Genomic DNA, 7,794 nt, shown 5'->3' with positions numbered 1-7,794 from the left:
GCTATATCAATGGTTTTAGGTTCGATTTGAGAAAGATAACAAGAATATAAGCAAGTGTTAATGGTTCCTGATTGACTCCGGGTCAAAATTCCTGCATTTACAGGACCAATCACATTCTCGATTGGATGATTGCGTTGAACGCTTGTCGGTATAGCCAAATCAGGTACAATTTCTTCATCAGTGGTGGTATTGCTAGACTTCCCCTCATTAGGTGCAATTGTAGTGTGAACTACAGGAGAAGTGACAGTACAATCCTCAGGAATTGGATCAGGAAACAGTGAAGTTCCTGAAACACTGGGTGAAGTACCACTTGTTGAAGCACCTTCAGGGGAGTGCTGGGACATCTGTTGTGGTGAAGGGTGAGGAGTAAAAACTATCCCCGGAGGGTCAATAGTGTGGCTTTTTGATGCGTTTCCAGCTTGTTCTTCCATCTGTGCTTCGTCTTCTGTATCTTCAAATGACAATGGTTGTTTGGGAACAGACTCACCTGCAACTGAAACATCACTTGATAAATTATTAAATGATTTAAACAGAGCAGAATAATCATACAACCAATCTGGACCGACTCTAGCGTCCGTAGCATTCTCTTCAAGCCATTCGATGTTGCACGACTCAACAACTTTTCTAGTTACTTTGTTGTATACCCTATAAGCAGAGCCTTTAGCATATCCAACAAAGTAACATTCGTCACCTTTGACTTCAAACTTTCCATTTGAGTCCATCAGTAGTAATACACATGGACAACCAAAAATACGAAAGTGTGAAACCGAAGGTTTACGTCCTTCCAGAATCTCATAAGGGGTTTTCATGTGACGTTTATTTACTAAAGCATGATTCTGGATATAACAAGCCGTGCTAACAGCTTCAGCCCAAAAGAAGCTAGGAAGCTTTGAATCAGCCAGCATAGTACGTGCAGCCTCAATTAAAGTACGATTCCTTCTTTCAGCCACTCCATTTTGTTGTGGAGTGCGAGGCGCACTGAACTGTCGATCGATTCCCTTTTCTATGCAGAATGTATCCAAAGTAGCATTCTTGAATTCTGTCCCATTGTCTGATCGAATAACCTTCACCTTAGTACTCGCTTGATTTTCAGCCAATGTAATGAATTGTTTCACCAGTGCAGCAGTTTCATTTTTGTGACTGAGAAAATACACCCAAGTGTAGCGAGAGTAATCATCGACGATTACCAGACAATAAGCTTTCTTCCCGATACTCAGCACATTCACTGGACCAAAAAGGTCCATGTGAAGTAGTTCGAGTACAGCTTTTGTCGAGGGTACTGGTTTAGACTTATGAGGTTTTCGATGCGCCTTCCCTTTCGCACAAGCAACACACTTTTCCACCAACATGAAATCCTTGATCGGAAGATCTCGTACCAATTGACCTTTAGCTAGACGATTCAGATTTTTCATATTCACGTGCCCGAGTCGACGGTGCCACAATAGACCATCATGCTCTGAAATCTTCGAAAATAAACAAGTGATCTCTTCACACGGCTTCTTGTTCATATCAATGACGTAAGCGTTTCCTTTTCTTTCAGCTGTCATCAAGAACCAGTCTTCTGGAATAACAATCCCAGGCTTCAGAACATGACATCCCTTCTTCGTAAAATGAACTGAATTCCCTCTATCACAAATCTGCGAAATGCTTAACAGATTGTGTTTCAGTTCTGGAACATAATTGACATTTTCAAAGCTGAGAACACCGTTTTGAACAGTTCCTTTCAAAGTGATTCTGCCAGATTCACCTCCCGCAAATGAGACATATCCACCGTTAAATTCTTTGACATTCACAAGTTGGGATAAGTCTCCTGTCATGTGCCTGGAACAGCCACTATCCATGTACCAGAGGCGCACGGTAGTCCTCCACAGCTGTTCCTGCACGAGTAGCGGGATTAGTTAGATTTAGGAACCCAGCCCATAGTGGATCTGGGTTTTCCATATGCATCAATGTATGTTACTTTTTGCCAAATCAGATTATCTTTATTTAAAAATTTGGATTTATCTCTGTTGACAAAAGAGTTGGCATTCATGTTCGACTGGGCAGCCTTTACCTTTGGTCTCCAGTGTTGAAAGGACCAATTAGAACAATAATTATCAAAAACATTTTGGTTGTGTCTTTGAAAAAATTTTTGATTCTGTTGATTTCTTCGTTTGGCTGCATTCCAGTCTAAATCAGAAGGCTTGGTCCTTCGACTGTTATTCTTCATTGCCTCCGTCTTTGTGACATTCATAGGCTTTGAACAACTAGTTCGATTTGATCTATCCTTCTGATTTTTGAAGTCTTTATGCTCAGATGACTTCTTTGGGGGATGGACACAATTTCGTGCAATATGTCCCGCAATTCCACAGTTGAAACAAGTTTGTCGTTTCAATGTGTGGAGTTTCGGGTTTTTCTGAAAATTGTTCCTGCTTTGCTTTTCAGGTTTGGCGATTTTTGCTGACTTTCGTTTAGAGCGATCTGGGTTCACCTGATTCGACGTTTCACAAGCATGTGATGTATGTTGCGATTCAGACACGACTTTCTTACTGTGATTACCTTTTCCTTGAAAATCTGACGATTTGAGATCAGTTTTATTTGGTAAAACATCTGTTGAAGATTTTACGTTCAAATTACCATTTAATTCTTTGTCGATGATTTTTGATTCAGTTTCAATTTCAGAAGCATTTGAAATTTCACTAACACATGCTTCTTCAACATGTGTATCAATGGTTTCCAATGGGGTCCCACAAGATTCAGCATTAGGGACTCCCACTGAGACCGATTCAGAAGAAGAATCAGGACATTCGTGATTTTCTTGAGAAGAAGTATCAGTGGTTTCACAGAATGTATCCTGAGGGACCTCACCTGCAACACTATCATCTGACATATTAGAACCATCACATTCACAATTATTAACCGAAGAAAATTCATCACCAGCATTAATGTTCACAGTTTCAACACAAACATCATCAGTCTTGCCCAAAACATCAGGCCCATTACCAGCTAAAGAAAGTAACATGCTAAAAATACTTTGTCCCAAAATAAGATCAGGATTATTTTCATCAAAACAAGGTTTTTGTGAATCAGAATTTAAAACTTGTTCTCCCCCAAGTGTCTCTTCACATTTCACATCAACTTTTTCTGCACATGCAAACGACTGGTTAGGATCAACATTTCCTTTTGAGACAAAATTTATTGAATGACCAGGTTGTTTATCAACAAATTTGTTGTTGATTGATGACTTATCGGTTTTTGGACCGTAAGTCATCTTGCCCTCATTGAGTAACTCCTCTTCCGTGAAAGGCATATAAGTGTAGTTATGATTATATGGAGGAGGAGTTTTTGTGTATCCCAATCCAGCCCCTTTCTTTTCTTTATACTCTAGTTGTATGTCACAAATGTTCTTGACCAAATTACTAGAGGTGTCAAATTTTTTGATATTAATTTCATTTATCTGATATTTGACTTTCAAGTCCTCTAATTCTTTGGTCAGGTCGCTAATTGTGGCTAGAGCATCTAAGAAATTACAGTTTTTAGCACTGAGGTCTTCTTTTAGCTGAACTATATCTTTTCTTTGGGCCTCAATTTTTTCTTTGTAAAGTTTTTCATTTTTGGCCAAAGTAAAGTTTTTATTCTTAAGATCTTGATAATCTTGAATAAGTTCAGCATTATGTATTCTATAAGCCTCAACTCTTTCTCTGCATTCAGTAGTACAGAAAATAGAACGTACCTCTTCAGCAGTGAGTCCATGAACAGGAGCTGACAGGATTTTGGTCATGAATGCAAAGTTCTCAGCTTGAGGCTCAGCATCTGGCGAAGAGTCCTTTTCATCTGAAGTCAAGAATGCTATGTTTTGAGCAGCACTCTGGATTTCTGGTTGAGAGATGTTCAGACGTTGAATTTCATCATCCCAATTGAAATCTGTACTTGGTTGAACAACAAGGGCTGAACTCTGAGTTCCTTCACCAGCAACAGTTGAATCGTTTGTCGTCGCAAGAGCCCTTTCAGGGTTTGGAGGAGCAGGATGCGCAGGAGTAAAGTCTTTGTTGTTGTTTTTGGGCTTAGGACAGTTTCTTGCCAAATGACCTTGCTCATGGCAGTTGTAGCAGCGTAACTTCATTGGAACATTTGCAGAGTTTGAGAAAGAAGAGCCCCATCTATTTCTGCCAGTCTTTTGTGCAAATCTTTGTGCTCTGAATGCTGCCATTGCCATTTGCCAGGTGATGTCCATCTCCTCCACATCTTCAGGATGATACTGAAATAGATCATTCAACGACCAGCTTGGAGGTTGTATTTTACCTGCAACAAAAGCATTCAAACAATTTATCACAGAAGCAGCGACCTCCAGATTCTTGATGTGTGTAAAATGCAACATATAAAACACATCAATTAAGGCATAAAACTAACCCTTTTTAAGTACTAATGTTGGAAAAAGAGTGTTTTTGTCTTCCTTTTGTATTTTCAGGATGAAATGAGCTCAAAATCACAAAAGAAGCAAAAAGACCACTAATTCTACCATAAATACAAGAAAAGGAACAAAAGTGGACTGCCCGAACCCTCAACGGCACCTCCCAAGACAAAGAGAAGAAAACAGAGTCTGAACACGCCCCGTGTCCAGCGAACACGGGGGCGTGCCCAGGAAGCAGCAGAAAAGACAAACCAGTAGAAGCTTCCACTGCTCACCACGGGGCCGTGTCCAGCGGGCACGGGGGCGTGGTGAAAGTACAGCAGGCGCATTAATTGTAATTCGCAATTACAATTAATGAAGAGAGAGAGTGTCAGACGGGCACGGGGCCGTGTCCAGCGGACACGGGGCCGTGTCCAGCGTTCTGTCCAGCCTATAAATAGAGGAGCTTGGTTTCATTCTCTCTCATCCCTTGGCACACCACCTCTCTCACACCTCATCCACCACCCACCACCACCATAACACCATCATCCACCACCATCATCCATTGTCCATCGTAGAGTGTGTGAGTCGTCTCGGGATCCAAGATTGATCGTAAGAGTTCTTGACAATCAAGGCCATGTTTGCCTAAGTCTCTTACATCACTTGGTGAAGACAAGTGTTTAGTATAATACTTTTTATTTTTAATCTTTTGCACTTTTTATTTGGTTTTGTATTAATGACTTTAATAACTAGTTACTTATGTTGAAGGTGATCTTTCCTTATCGTTTGTCCGTGGTGTCTTGGCATTATTTTACTGTCTATATAAAATAAAAGATTTTCACCATTCATATCTCCACGGTCTATATGGAGGTATGTTGGCTACCTGGTCGGGGGTTAAGGGAACGGTTTGGTAAGGGTCTTGCCCTTGTTCAGCGTTTAGAGGTCCTGCTTGGGACCTGGGTCAAATTTAGTAGGATCTCCTTCAATGCCCATAGGTATTGGATGGCGGGGATCCAAACTCTTTGACCCCCTCATAAGTTAACTACTATTAATACTATAACCCGGCTATTTAGGACTGTATCCCTGCTGACTCAGACTACTTAGTCGAGGGTAACGTCACCGCCAAAAGCGGGGCCTACCATAATTTGCATTAATAACTTAATTCATTATCTTTCAATAATCCGACCCTTTAGGATTGTATCCTTGCTGACTCAAACTACTGGGTTGAGGGTAACGTCGCCTTCAAAAGAGGGGCCTACTACAATAACTAAGATAATCTCTTAAACAAGTGCAAAAGTGCGAAAATAATCAAAGGTTATACTAATACACGTGTCGGATCCAAGTGATTCATCTTGTCTATCTGTTTTTATTTTATTTTATTTTTCAGCATTTAGTTAGTTTTTATTTTTCTTAGTTTAAAACATTTTTTTTACTTTTTGATTTGGTTAGACGTTGAGGATAAACCGGTATTAAAAGCTCTTGTGTCCTTGGACGACCTCGGTATCTTACCAACACTATACTACGTCCACGATGGGTGCACTTGCCCATATGTGTGTTTAGTGTTAGTGAATATCGTGTTTTATAAATTTAAAACTTGGCTAAAAGTGTAAAAAGGGCTTAATTATCTATTAAAAACATATTACACCTAACGCACATCAAGTTTTTGGCGCCGCTGCCGGGGACACAAGGATTTTAAGAAAGTTAGGAATCAACGGCCTAATCATCTTTTTATTTTTCTTTAATTTTTAGGATTTTTTTTAGATTTTTCAGCTTCTGCAGAGCTCAGCACGGGGCCGTGCCCGCTGAACACGCCCCGTGCCCAATCATTGGAACTGGCAATCCTGTTTTATATCAGACAGTAGGCTGAACACGGGGCCGTGTCCACTCAACACGCCCCCGTGCCCAAGATTCAGTTGCTGAAAACAGAACCGTTCGATCCCGGCGGTTGGTAATTTCTGATACAAACATGAGTGATAGTGATTCTTTTTACTTTCGGCACTCTTATGGTTTGTGGTGTCGAATATGTGGAGGCGAACACGAGGAATTAAAATGTTTCTTCCTCACTTATAGGCCACACTATATAGACCCACCAATTCCTTGTAACCTTAAGAGGGGCGAAAGTAAAAATAAACACTATTTCTCCCTCGAATGCGCCCAGCCAGATATTCTAGGAGATATGCTCCTTGACGAGCTATTTCAACTAGAAGAACTACTTCTAAATTGGTCAAAAGAACTTAGGAAGGATTTCTTAGATCCATCCCAAGATGATGACCATGAGGAAATGTTGGAACCGCATTCTGACAACCTCGTTGCTCCCGAAAATACCTTTCTTCCTAAACAAGACATGGACGATAGTCGTCCCTGTGCCGATTGTGCCGTGAAGGACTCCCCATCGACCTCGTTCGGTGCATACATAGACCTGAGCGATTCGGCATACACCTTCTTTAACGAGAGCCCGGGAAAGGGTTGGACTTGTCCACCTAGAATGAAAATAGGAATTACCCTCACCGACAACCTCTTGCGTTCTCGCCTTAGTATAGGACAATTAAGGTATCTTAGGCTCTTTGGGGTTGTTCCAACAAGTCAGGAGCCACCCGATACAAATTGGCTCCTTGATAAAGACAAAACTTCATAAGGCAGCTTTCCGACACGGGGCCGTGCCCGGCCAACACGCCCCCGTGTCCGCCAAAAGATTCCCCTCTGATCAGAACGTCAGAATACGGACAAACTGTGTCAGAATTTCATCTGCACACGGGGCCGTGTCCAGCGGACACGGGGCCGTGTGCAGTAGGCTGTCATTTTCTATAAATGCAGCCAAAAATCCTGCACATTTGGACCAACTTGGGGACAGAGATTTGAAGGAATCTTCTCTCAAACAATCCTAGGTAAGTCTAAAAGAAGTTTCCAACAACCCATCTTGTCCTTTCCTCTTCTAGACATTTCCCTCTTCTTCATCTTTCTTCAAGAGCCACCATGAAAAGTTTGAATTTTCAATCTTTATGGTAGGAAACAAGGAGTTTTGATCATGGAATCTTGGTAGAAACATGTTATGTAACATTGTTTAGAGTTATTTGCTGTCAAAAAGCTTGCATAAACTCAGAAAATAACTTAAAAAACCAAGGTTCCTTGCTCCAAAATTCTGCAGAAAGATGAACACGGGGCCGTGCTCATTGAGCACGGGGCCGTGTCCAGAAGCTGTTTCGTCTTATAAACTATTTTTTGGTTTATTTTTCGTAGAATGGCGAGTGAAAACAGCGAAACATCATCCGTTCATTCCTCAAACAGCCGAAGGGGAAGGAGGCCCTCCGTTGAAGCTACACTTGTGCACTACGTGATAGCGCTAAGGGAGGCTCTCGACGAAATGACGTCCGTGGAGGAGGTCCTCATTGACCGTATTAACGATCTTACAATGGGATTGGAAAGCA

At 41.3% G+C, this 7,794-nt stretch overlaps 1 long non-coding RNA gene across 1 annotated transcript; it reads right to left on the bottom strand.

Annotated features, from left to right (window-relative positions):
• Window positions 1–2,957: 2,957 nt before the first annotated feature.
• Window positions 2,958–3,805, bottom strand: LOC110891724. Its single transcript, XR_002565509.2, has 2 exons — window positions 3,713–3,805; window positions 2,958–3,123 (listed from the first exon to the last, which is right to left on the bottom strand). It is a non-coding gene; the product is annotated as an uncharacterized LOC110891724 (long non-coding RNA).
• Window positions 3,806–7,794: the final 3,989 nt, after the last annotated feature.

Source organism: Helianthus annuus, chromosome 7 (assembly GCF_002127325.2).
Source record: "Helianthus annuus cultivar XRQ/B chromosome 7, HanXRQr2.0-SUNRISE, whole genome shotgun sequence".
NCBI lineage: Eukaryota > Viridiplantae > Streptophyta > Magnoliopsida > Asterales > Asteraceae > Helianthus > Helianthus annuus.
This window is presented reverse-complemented; position numbering and strand designations above follow the sequence as displayed.